Genomic DNA, 13,719 nt, shown 5'->3' with positions numbered 1-13,719 from the left:
TTATTATGAAATGTAAATGTTTGGCGTCGGTATGCTATTCTATATATCTTGATCTATTTTTATTGAAACCAATGTTAACATTTGTGATATTATTATTGATAATGCTAAGTAATGATGTAGAAGTTAATCCTGGTCCTCTAGGTGGTATTTTCTCAATTTTTCACCTTAACATTAGAAGTATGCGTAATAAAGTAGACTATGTTGAAACAGAGACATATATACACAGAGATTGGCAACTGTAACAGTGGTCAGCGAAATCCAATTAAAAACATGCACCACACGAGACTTTAACGAGATCACCATTTTGCATCTGATCATGACAAGTTCACCACCGCTTCGATTTTTATTTTACATCAAGCATTTCAAAACAGCATAATGTAAGTATATATTTCAATTTCATAAATTATTTACCTTGTTTTATTCAGTTTGTAGTAATTGTTAGTTAAAATATTGTGACGATTAACGTTTTATTGTGGTCAATAATAAGGGGAAAGCTTGGCCGACATGGACGTTATGAAATTTTTTTACACGGACGTATTTTTTATTAAAACCTTTTCATTCGAAAAGGAATAAAACCATTTATGAGATGAATCACTTTTCCCAAGACAAACTGGTTTTGTGTAAATATGTTGAATTTTTCATTAAATCACCCACTTTGATGCAATATTACAATTAAAATTCAGTATTCTCGCTGTCGGCCACGTTCAATTTTTTAAATATAAAGACAGGCCCCTGTCCATGTCTACAGTCAATAAACTTTTCCATCTTTAGAGAATAATTATTTCCAGCACATGAATTAATTTCTTATGACATACTGGATTTGTGTATAACAGTTGTTTTTTCCATATTTTCACCCACTTTGATGCAATTTACAATTAAAAATGACCATTCAAGCTGTCGGCCATGTTCATTCTCTTCAATATAAAGACAGGCCCCTGTCCATGTCTACAGTCAATAAACTTTTCCATCTTTAGAGAATAATTATTCCCAGCACATGAATTACTTTCTTATGACATACTGGATTTGTGTATAACAGTTGATTTTTCCATATTTTCACCAGCTTTGATGCAATTTACAATTAAAAAATGACCATTCAAGCTGTCGGCCATGTTCATTCTCTTCAATATAAAGACAGGCCCCTGTCCATGGCTACAGTCAATAAACTTTTCCATCTTTAGAGAATAATTGTTCCCAGCACATGAATTACTTTCCTATGACATACTGGATTTGTATATAACAGTTGATTTTTCCATATTTTCACCAACTTTGATGCAATTTACAATTAAAAATCACCATTCAAGCTGTCGGCCATGTTCATTCTCTTCAATACAAAGACAGACATCTGTCCATGGCTACAGTTTATAAACTTGTCCGTCTTTAGAGAATCATTGTTCCCAGCACATGAATTACTTTCCTATGACATACTGGATTTGTGTATTTCAGTTGTTTTTTTCCATATTTTCACCCACTTTGATGCAATTTACAATTAAAAAATCACTATTCAATCTGTCGGCCATGTTCATTCTCTTCAATATAAAGACAGACACCTGTCCATGGCTACAGTTTTTAAAATTGTCCATCTTTAAAGAACAATTGTACCCATCACAGGAATTACTTTCCCAAGACATACCGGTTTTGTGTATATAAATTGTTTTTTTCATTATTTCCACCACTTTGATGACATTTACAAGTTTATATACATGTATATTTACATTCAGTATCTGACAGCATTTTTTTTTTAACAGGATCCTGCATGTTATAAAAGAACAAAGATGTTGATCAAATTTACCTAACAGTGCAGCATACAAGAGATGTAATATCATACATGTGCTGAATGTAGGACTCCCTAGCCTTTCTGATTGAAAAAAAAGATTCCCTGGCAGACAGGAACAACTATTAGTGATGACTTTTTTCAAATGTTACTGCACAGTCATGTAGTGGACCGATTACATGTACTACTATCAATGTGATACTTAAAAATGGTTTTGTAAGAGAGAAAATGACATGTGCTTATCCTGACTGTGAAAACACCACATTGTTGTAGTTCAAATATCATAGTTCATATGCCAAACTTGATGTACATGTGTATGCGATTTTTGTGCAAGTGATGGTGATATCATTGAACTAAGAATAAATACAAGACTCCGTATTCAATCTATTGAATTTGAAACAGAAGTGGCAGTTGTGCAGAGACTATACGGAAAAAAATGCAAATAAATATCTTGTGTTCAACTTCATTTGTCTTCTTTACGTTTACAAAGTATACATGTACATAGAATTTACATACATGTATAACAATATGATGATGTAGTATGATTGCCAATGAGACAATAATTTACATGTATGACTATCATTGGAAGGCCACTCTATAATACCTTTGTACATCATGAGAATGGAAATGCTACCTTTGTAGCATAAAGGTAGCATAATGTAAAAAAAGGGAAAATGTTCATTTATTCAACAACACTCCTGTGAATATATAACTTGACAGTACTAAAGGCAAAATATTTCGTTTCACAAATTCCTTCCTCTCCTCGGAAAATAACATATTTAATTGTTTACATGAAATGACAAAATGTGTAGAATAAGAAGCAAGAAATGTTCACTCTACTTGTACACTACTAGTCGCTCATATTAGTCATCATCTATGTTTGTTTCAGTCCTTTAGCAATGGTGCTTGTTTATATTTATCTGTTGTGTTGTGTTGTTTCAGTTTTACATGTCCTCATTCTGTGATCACTGTTTCACCTCGCCTGTTTTGAAAAATGTTTATGCAAATATTTTCTGCAATAAATTGAAAAGGCACAGATGCTATGACTATTCAGAAATGTGAGGTATATGTCAATGAGACAACAACCCAACGACAAAAATATTCTTTGCACATCTATGAATGTTTAAGAATTCTTGTGGAGGTCAAAAGCACATTACGTGTACTTATATATCCGTGACCTGGTACATGTATGTACCTATTGATGCATTCCGCCCTAAACATAAGTTGTGTGAAGAGACCAAGCAGATATGCTTATAAAAAAACTGATATTAAAATGAAATCCTGTATAACAAATTCCGGGAATGAGACACTATTTTATTTAAACCAGATGAAATATTAGTGGTAAAGGTTTAGACAGAAGCAGGAGATGTCAAGGGGCAATACAAAAAGTACAAGGTCATGTAACACAGATGAAAAAATGACAAATGAAACGAAAATAACAGCCCACAAAGCACTGCACCGAAACATAAACCCACAAAAGATCAGATAAAACTTGTCTACAATTTTAAATCTTTCTAATTTCAAACTCGAGTTTCACTACCCGATAGGAAAGAGTAAAGATAAGGATGTTGCAGTACTTCTGTGGTCTATGAAACAGAACATTAAAATTCTACAGTTCAGCAGAGCATTTTACTGTACTTATGATACACATTGTTTTTAATCAGGGTCTGTGATATTAAGTCTATAAAAAACTACAAATAATGACAGATTCATATTCAATATTTCATGACAGCAAAAATAGTGATTTCGACAACACTGTACATAATGTACGTTCATTTAGGAAATTCATGCAAAGGTTCCACAAATAATGTAATTGTAGGTCAATCAAAAATTAATCATATTAATTAAATTAAGACAGATATAAAATCAGTTTTCCACGAGACAAAATTCTACTGGCTACATATTTTTTTTATATAAAAAAGTTGCTTTCTGATTTCTTTTTTTGACATGTTAAATGACTATTTTTGTTCCTGATTGAATACTATAGTAGAATGTAGGACAGTAAGTCACAGGACAAAAAGTCACGGACGAAAAGTCACAGGACAAAAAGTCACAATTCAGTTTTGAGATTATTTTTCTCTGAACAAGAAAACACTTATTTTAAAAATAAATTTTTGATTTTTTATTGAACTATAATATATGAAGCAACTTTGTAATTAAAATTTATTCAATAAATATCAATGATGATCAAATAATTGTTATGATAACAAAATGTCAAAGTGGTTTGGCACTTAAATGGCTTCATGGTGCCAAGAAATATATTATTTGCATGATTAAAATTTAATAATTTTTCATTTATCAAGGCTTATATGAACAATTTCCTGAACTTAAAAATGAATAAATGTAAAAAAAGAAATTATTTGAAGATCTTTCTCTTATATATTCAATCAGTTTTTGTCCTATCCAATTTGTGACTTTATGTCCTGTGACTTTCTGTCCGTTTACCCTATTCATAGTATAGCCCAGTGTTTATGTTAAAATAAAGTTCTGGTCATGGTTAAAATAATATGTCAGAATTTGTTTAGTTGTAAAAACAATTACCAAGTAATAATCCACTTAGAACTTCACCTCCGGCAAAATTCAGGTAATCGGAGGGCAATAAATTGCGTAATCGCACACCTGTGAATCCACAGTCACAACTCTAAGGAAATAATGACCAGAAAATCGGACACACATAATTTCACTGTGTAATTTAGAAACAAACTTTAGCAAAGAAATGTTTCTTGTAATATCATGATCATTACCAGATTCTACCTTTTAAATTAAAAGAAATGCCGAAAAAAAGGAAAAAATATTTTCTCAATCAAATACATCACAAAAAATACAACTATTTCAAGTAGTTTTTTAGAAAAAGAATTTATTTGATCTGAAATAAGTTTTCCTATTACTTTTCTTGATTAGCTATCGAGGTTATTCATCCCTGACTTGTCTACATGTTGTAGAATAATTATCGACGAGAATCTCATTCCGGGCCGCGTTTTTTAACGGGATTTCACGGAGTTGCCAATCTCTGTGTATATATGTCTCTGGTTGAAAGTATTAGTAACGAAGCCGATGTGATTTGTTTAACAGAAACGCATCTTGACGAAAATATAAAAAATGAAGATATTATCATTGAGGGTTATAATAGAGATCCTTATAGAAAAGACCGCAATAGCTCAGGAGGAGGAATTATTATTTATATTAGTAAATTTATTCAAGCCAAACCAAGACCTGATTTAGAATTTGATAATGAAGCGTTATGGCTTGAAATCAACTTCCCTTCACATAAATTACTCCTTTGTGTTGTATATCGACAACCTTCTAACAATAATACTTTTTGGGATAAATTTCATGATTCCATAGAAAATGCATTGAGCTATTCTCCAAATGTTGTAATAACTGGTGATGTAAATGTAGATTTTCTTATAGATTATTCACATAAAATATTTGACATCATGAGACTAAACGGTCTTAAAAATGTTATAAACGAACTAACCAGATTTTGTGCCACACGCCAGTCCTTGTTAGATCCTATTTTGGTATCAGATTCATGTGATGTCTACGACTCCCATGTAATCTAAATAGATCGTACATACAGTGATCATGATGGAACTATTATATTCTTGAATAATCTCACTAGGTCAAAAAATAATACTACTTATAAAAGAATGATTTGGGACTATCGAAATGCCGATTTTGACAAATGTAACGAGCTCATTGCTACATTTGATTGGGAATCGATAATTAATGCTGAAAATAGTATGGATCAAAATTGTAAAAATTTTACAAATAAATTTCTTGAATATATTAATGACTGTATCCCACAAAAAGAAGTAACTATACGACCAAATGATAAAATCTGGTTTAATTCTGACCTACGTAGAGAAAAACGTAAACGTGATAGACTACACAAACAAGCTCGTAGATCCAATAGTATTCCTGATCTAAATAAGTATAAAAAGCAAAGAAATCATGTGAATAATTTAAAACGATACACAAAAGACCAATTTTACTTAAACGCGAATAGTTTGTTGGACGAGTTCGCATGTGAAAATTCTAAATCGTATTGGTCAGTAATGAAAAAATTGGTAAAGACATCGGGTAATTCTACTCATATCACTCAACTTAAAAATGAAGATGACGAATTAGTCACTGAAAATTACGATAAGCATGCCTTTTGAATAAGTATTTTTGTTCCATATCTACTATAGATGAAAATAATAATAGACCTCCAGAATTTCTGACTAGATCAAATTCAAAAATTGATATATTTCATATAACCCCAAATCAAGTTCTTGATATTTTACAGACTTTAAAATTGGGAAAAGCATCAGGTAATGACCCAATTAGTCATCATATGTTAAAAAAGACAAGTTATACTGTCAGTGTACCCTTATCATTGTTATTTAATTTGTCATTTGAAAAAGCAGACTTTCCTAATCAATGGAAGACAGCTATTGTCATGCCGCTTTTCAAAACCGGAGACAAATCACTGTTTTCCAATTATAGACCAATCTCATTATTATCAGCAGTGGGCAAAGTATTTGAAAGAATTGTATTTAAAAATGTATTTAATCACTTAATAGCAAGCAAGTTATTATACAAATTTCAGTCAGGTTTTATTCCAGGTCATTCTACCGTTCACCAGCTAATAGAAATTTACTATAGGATATGTATGTCACTTGATGATCGCTGTATAACATCTCTTATATTATGTGATATCTCGAAAGCTTTTGATAGGGTTTGGCATACTGGCCTCTTAATAAAGCTAAAAGCGTATGGTATTGATGGAAATCTATATAAATGGTTTGAAAGTTATATTTCAAATAGAAAACAAAGCGTTTTTGTTTCAAATTCATATTCGCCTTTTGAGAATACAAATGCAGGAGTTCCGCAAGGCTCTGTATTAGGTCCCCTACTATTCCTCATTTATGTAAATGACATAGCTGATAACTTGATAAGTCTAACTCGATTGTTTGCTGATGACACATCCCTTTCTTATTCAAGTAATAACCCTTTCACAATAGAGGATGTCTTAAATAGCGATTTAGAACAAATTTCAGCGTGGTCTTAAGATTGGCTTATTAATTTTAATCCTAATAAGACAAAGGCTATGCTATTCTCCTGTAATACTTCCCCAGATGATATTAAAATAGAATTTCAAAATCAAGCAGTAGAATTTGTCTCCTGTCATAAACACTTAGGGATTACTTTTGATTCCAATGGTAAATTCCATACACATATAGAAAACATTTTAAATTGTGCAAGTACAAGATTAAATGTTCTTAAAAAATTGAAATATGTATTGAATAGAAATAATCTTGCTCGTATATATTTAACTTTTATAAGACCCATTATGGAATATGCATGTGAATTATGGGATAGCTGTACTCAACAAGATGCCGACAATTTAGAACATGTTCAGTTGGAAGCAGGAAGATTAGTAACTGGGTTGCCCGTGTTTGCTAGTCGGGAAGCTATATATTTTGAAACGGGGTGGCAATTGCTGGCGGACAGAAGAAAGTCCAGAAAGCTCAATATGTTTTATTCTTTATATAATGGGACTGCCCCTGATTTTCTCTGCGATTTAATGCCCCCACTTGTTGGTCAAATATCTAATTACGATTTGCAAAACAGTAATAATTATGTAGTACCAAGTTTAAGACTAGATATAACCAGAAAATCCTTTTTTCCATCTACTACTATTGAATGGAAGAACCTAAACCCCGACATACGTACGTCCAAAAATATAAATATTTTTAAACGAAAGATGAAGTCTAAATTGATACAGCCACCCTCCTATTTCAGTTGTGGTGATAGAAATCTTAATATCATTCATACACGTTTGAGAAATATGTGCAGTTCTTTAAATTCAGATTTACATCGTGTTAATATTAAACCCAGTCCAGCATGCAGCTGTGGCCACCCTGTTGAGGATAGTATTCACTATTTTTTTTGAGTGCCCTTTTCACAACGAAGCAAGAGAAATATTGTTTTCAAAATTAGAAAGGTATGCTATATCCATTGAGCTTCTATTGGCTGGTGACGGTGACCTTTCTTTTCAGCAAAACAAAGACATTTTTGAGTCTGTACAAGCATATATCAGAATAACACAAAGATTTAAAACAATCAATTAACATTCTGAATTCCTACTTTCCAACTCTTCACTCCAGTCAAGTTTTATATATTATTCCATATTATATTATATTTTTTGTATTTTTTTTGTTTTTTGTTTTTTGTTTTTTGTTTTTGTATGCAGTTTGTATTTATACATGCATTCCTACTATGTTTTTCGTCATTATCTAATGTACTTTGTGTTTATATTTATATAGGGAGAGGACGTCACTAATGTTGTTATAACTTGTGTCCAATCCCTTTTGCTACTTTTGCAAATAAAATATGTTTAAAAAAAAACCTTTAGTAACAGTTCATTGACTTTGAATGGTTTGCATAATTTACATGTATAAGTACTATTTTTGTCTCGCCGGTGATGAAAGTCGCTGAAAGTGAGACATAGGGATTGCTTTTCCGGCAACGGGGTCAACAATTGTTAAGTTTTTCTGCATAAGTTAGTTTGATAGGAACTACATGTGATAGATCGTTGATATTTAATCTAAAGTTGCATTACTATCAGTTCATATCATTTTGACGACTATTTCGAGGCCCTGCCCCCTAGGTCATGGTTCAGCGACTTTGAGTTAATTAGCAATTTTCAATGTTAAGTTTTCTGCGTAAGTTAGTTTGATAGGAGCCACTTGTGATAGATCATTGATATTTAATAGAAAGTTGCATTACTATCAGTACTTATCAGTTTGACGACTATTTCGAGGCCCTGCCCACAAGGTCATGGCCTAGTGACTTTGAATTAACTAGCAATTTTCAATGTTTAAGTTAGTTTGTTAGGATCTACTTGTGATAGATCAATGATATCTTGAATGAAGTCGCATTACTATCTGTACATATCAGTTTGACTACTATTTGAGGCCCCTTAGGACATGGTCCAGTGACTTTGAATTAATTTGAAATTTTCAATGTTAAGTTTTCTGCTTCAATTAGTTTCATAGGATCTTTATGATAGTGTCATATCAGTATGACGACTATTTTGATTGGATAATCAGCCTCAACCAACTTTTTTTATGCAAGTTATGTATCTTAGAAATAGAAATTATATGGAAAATTGATTTGTTAGCACTACAGCCGCCTTCAGCTGATTAAGAATTGAACGAAGATTCTGAAGCATCTTATTAAAGAACTTTGCAACTACAATTACATCAGATAAACTAAACATATTCTCCATTGTTGTCCCACCAATATCATTATTCGAAGGTTCCTGGTACGCAGGCCAAATAAAATATAATTTGTTGAAATTTGAATAGTGGCAAATTTTGGGCAATCTTTCTCTTCCACTTCCACTTGCCAGTACCCTGAACAAAGATCTAAAGTAGAGAACCATTTATTTCGAGACAGTTGATCTGATGAATCATCGATGCAGGGTAAAGGATGTGCATCTTTTACTGTTAAATCGTTAACCTTGCGATAATCTATGCAAAAGTGTGTAGTTCCATCCTTTTTCTCAACCAATACTATAGTATAGTTCATGTGATATAAGAGTGAAAGTGGCTCCTGTGTCTACGGGGAAATTTAGTATTTTAACTCACTATGTCTACGTCTACATATGCCCCTGCTTCTTCATTGAGTTATTTTGGACATATTTTTTTGTTGATTTTGACTGCTGTATTTTTGTTTGAGAATGTACTTGATTTGAGGAGCCATTCCCGGAGTTCCTCTGCCGACCGTTCCCATTGCTGCCCTGCTTTCGTAGCCTGCACTTTCGTCTAAAATGTCCACCGCAATGGTATTCCTTTGCCCACACTGAAAAATTGAACTCCACATGAAGAGATTCTAATTGCTTAGTGAACGAATCCATCGTTTCTTAAAAACTATTGTCCTTATATATCTCTTGTGTACTAGTATATAGCCTGCATTTGAGGTTTTCCAAATTCTTCTCTTTTATCGCTCTATAGAACGCCTGAAGCGTGACAGCTAAGCATATTATTTGCTTTATGTTTTGTGGTCTGGACTGTTTAATCTTTATCCCTATCTCGCTATTGTGCTATGCATCTAAGAAATGATAATTTGATAATGTTTCTTTGACTTCAATAGGTGCGAGTTGGTATGTTCAGTTCGTTAATAGCCGTATAGTTTGTACTAATTCAACTTACCTCTATTAGTTTGCTTAAACTCTTCCTCCAATGTACTAATATGCTGTTGCAAATCATCAATGTTTTAATCAATTGCCGATTCTCTTGCCAATATCCCACTGATGCAATAAAAAAACATGTCACGTACTTGGTGTAGTGACACCTGGGTATCGAACCAGAGTTAACTGCTGGATATTTGTAGATGAACTGTTTATTCAAATCATGTACTTAAAGATTAGGCCTCTGACACCCACTATCGCTGTGTGTGACGTGTTGCATAGACCGTTTTTGCGTGTGGCAACCAGTGCAATGCATCTTTCACCTGGTGTGTACGTTCAAGTTGGAATTATATATCAAAATGCTCCTTGCAACATTATTTAGGTACGCAGCTACATTCTTATTCAGAATCAAAAACACATTTTTTTATTACCTTCATTTTTCTTCTGAACGTCTTGACAATACATTAAGCGACCCCTCTTCTTACAGCGCATCAGTTTTTTATTTACTGGTTGCTAGTATTGGACTATTACTTTTGCTTTGTATGATACCAAATATCTTTTTCCTATGAGTTTGTAGAATACCTAAACCCTATATTGTAAAATGCTTGAATGGTGGCCCTAAACTTAACAAATTCTGATCGGAATATTAGGGCGATTGCTAACCATAAAAGAGAGGCGAAAGATAGGGACATACAAACACATAAGTCGAAAACAAACTGACAATGCCATGGCAAAAAACGAAAAAAAAAGACGTAAAGATAAACAACAGTACATAAACACAACATAAAAAACTAAAGGATGAGCAACACGAACACCCACCAAAAACCGGCGTGATCTCATGTACTTTGGAAGGGTAAGCAAATCCTGCTCCACATGTGGCACCCGTGCTGCTGCTCATGCAAGTACATACCCGATGATGATTTTTCGAGGGATGATTTTAACTTCACTTGGAACATTTGGTCCATTATCGTCCTTGTAAGCAGCAACCCTCTATCAGGAAAATTATCATAGGAAATGCAAGCTCTGGAATCTCGTATCAACTGGGAGATATATACTCCATAAGCAGCCGCTGTTGAAATGTTGCAACATAGCCAAGGAAAGTTCACAGTTGGGAAGCTTAAATCATCTCTTGTGTTGTAAAGTTTTGTTCTCAACCGACCCTCACTGTCAATTTTCAGATGTAAGTCAAGATATGAGACAGACTAAACTGTATCTGTTGTATCCTTTATTTCCAGTTCGATATGGGATAGATGCGTCGTTCAACATTGTCACCAAGCTTTGAACTCTTTAGTAAGAGGACATCATCTATATAGCAAAACGTGAAGTTAAGGGATAATGCTAGCTTCTTTTCATTCTTCCTAAGAGGCTCCTATATAAAATCATTTTCATATGAATAAGGAATAATTCGGCAAAAAGTTGAGTACAGTTGGTTTCCATTGGAATGCCGATTGTGTGATGAAAAACACGTCCTCCAAACGCAATCGTGTCAGTTTCAGAGAATTGTTTGATTTTTTTAAGACTAGATATTTGTATCTACGTTGGCCATTCTTTTTTGTGAAACAAAGCAGGACCAATTCCTTCAATTAGTCTTTAGATTGGAATGGGGAATACTTGTCCAAAGGGTAGATTAGTCAAATGATTTAATACTATTACAAGAGCAAAGAAACTAAGAATTTATGTACTCTAACAGATCTTTCGAATTTTTTAGTATCCACATCTGATTTTCGCCGCCCCTAGAGAAGGTAGTTTTACAATTACTCTGAAGCCCGGCTTTGATTGCTAATGAAATTCATGTTAATAATTTAGAAAGATGTGTTATAACCTGTCCGTTCCTGATTCTAAATATTGTAAATTCCCATAGCAATGCATAAACTAAACAAACCAAAACCGAAAGTAGACAAACGTTCAAGATATAAACTAAACGCTTTATTGAACAAGGTTTTAAATTTGTAAAAGTAATAATACGTTAAACTGGCATTGTTGATACACTTGACAACCAACTTTTTTTTTCATTGGATGTCTGAATAAGTTTAACTGCAAATCAGGTTCAACTTTTTCACTATGAATTGATCGTGGTATTTATATATGGGAGCGATACTCGATACTGATCAATGAATGAGTATTCATCTATGAGGGTCCGGATGGGGTCCTTCGTTTCTGTGCTCTTCAATTTTTTTGGACCATTTCTTTATTTTTATAATAACACGTATTCTGTAAATCCTCATGAAAACTATTTTACTATTAAATTTATCTGTCTTTATTGTGTATATCTTTAATTTCTGTTAGCAGTTTAGATCCCAATTCCTTTATTTTCCACTGTTATTCTTTAAACTGTTGCACAATTTTTCTCTATTCTTTATTTTTAGTGGCTAATTTTCTCTATTCATTATTTGTTTGGATGCCATTATTCTACCCCTTCTTTAGACGCCATCCAAACCGTCCTATATAATTTTTCAAGACAAATTGACAAGAAACATAATTTTATTCGATGGAACATTTTCGCCTTGCTAAATTTTCAAAATCTTCCTGAATAAAAATTTAATGATGATGATCATTATCATAATTTGTGGGAAATTAAAAACAAATTGTTTATTTTTTTCGGTACAAAATTTCATCGTTAGATCTAAAACGTTTACATTCTAACCACTGATACACTATACTTACTAGCATTTCGTTTTAATAATAGTATATTTTTCTTAAATCCTATTCATAATCAAACTTTGTTGTTATTTACAATATCTTTATTATGTAATGGAGTATGCAGCTTTAATTTAGTTTTGCATATTATATTCGACTTAACAAGGAGACAGATTAATATAAGCTCAGGTTGTTTCTAAAATGTTACTTCGAAAAATCGATATGTATAGGAAGTATTGTTTTCATTTACTATAGAATGATTTTTTTATTTATAAAAAAAATCCTAATTAGTTTCAAATCCTGTTTAGGGCTATACATTATTTTTAAAAAGGACACAATTTTAACGGGAAATCAAAACTAAAAGATGAAGATAAACGGACTACATCATGATCATAAGAAAAATACGATTTAATAAACAATGACACACATTTAACAAGGAAAACTTAAGAGCAGTGCAACAGTTTCAAAACTACTTCTGTTTTACTGTCATCTGTATAACGTATTATTCGACAGGTAAGACATTATCAATAGATTTTATAGTGAATATTGATAACTTGAAAAATATTAGAGGTCGACCATAATTTAGCCTGAGAAGGAGACACTGTCTAATTTGTCCTTGTTCCTCTATGCTCGTTGCTGGTACCCACAGTTTATTATCTTCTCCTTTGAGCTATACTGCTTCATGTCTAGGTAGACACATTTACTTTACGTATGGCCCTTTCTACATCCTAACACAGTTCATCAAAAGTATATATGTTCATTAAAAATAAAAGGCACATGACATGAGAATGAAAGACCAATGAACCGAAAATCTATAATCTGTCAGACAAACGAAAAAAGTATTTTCAATTATATATTGGTTATCGTCTCTGATGTATTAAGATCCATGTTGGAATCGGTTTGAAATTGTAATTTAAAATGATTAAGTCTTGTTTTTAATTTAAAATGCTAATTGTATTTACAATCAATACGTAATCAATGAAATGCTATTTATTTTTTATGATAGTGCACAACAGTGCATGCATGCATCGACTTGATAATTTATTTAACCTTCAACAATTTTGTTTGAACAAGATTAAGTAATTTTAAATACCCGTATACTATAGAAATCATAAAAATACTTTAAATG

At 32.4% G+C, this 13,719-nt stretch overlaps 1 long non-coding RNA gene across 1 annotated transcript; it reads left to right on the top strand.

Annotated features, from left to right (window-relative positions):
* The first annotated feature begins 299 nt into the window (after positions 1-299).
* On the top strand, positions 300-2,232 carry LOC127709505 (uncharacterized). The gene is made up of 2 exons (XR_007985695.1): positions 300-377; positions 1,746-2,232. It is a non-coding gene; the product is annotated as an uncharacterized LOC127709505 (long non-coding RNA).
* Positions 2,233-13,719: the final 11,487 nt, after the last annotated feature.

Source organism: Mytilus californianus, unplaced genomic scaffold (assembly GCF_021869535.1).
Source record: "Mytilus californianus isolate M0D057914Y unplaced genomic scaffold, xbMytCali1.0.p SCAF_7, whole genome shotgun sequence".
NCBI classification, from domain to species: Eukaryota; Metazoa; Mollusca; class Bivalvia; order Mytilida; family Mytilidae; genus Mytilus; species Mytilus californianus.
The sequence above is the reverse complement of the archived record's forward strand: the minus strand, read 5'-3'. Positions and strand labels throughout refer to the sequence as shown.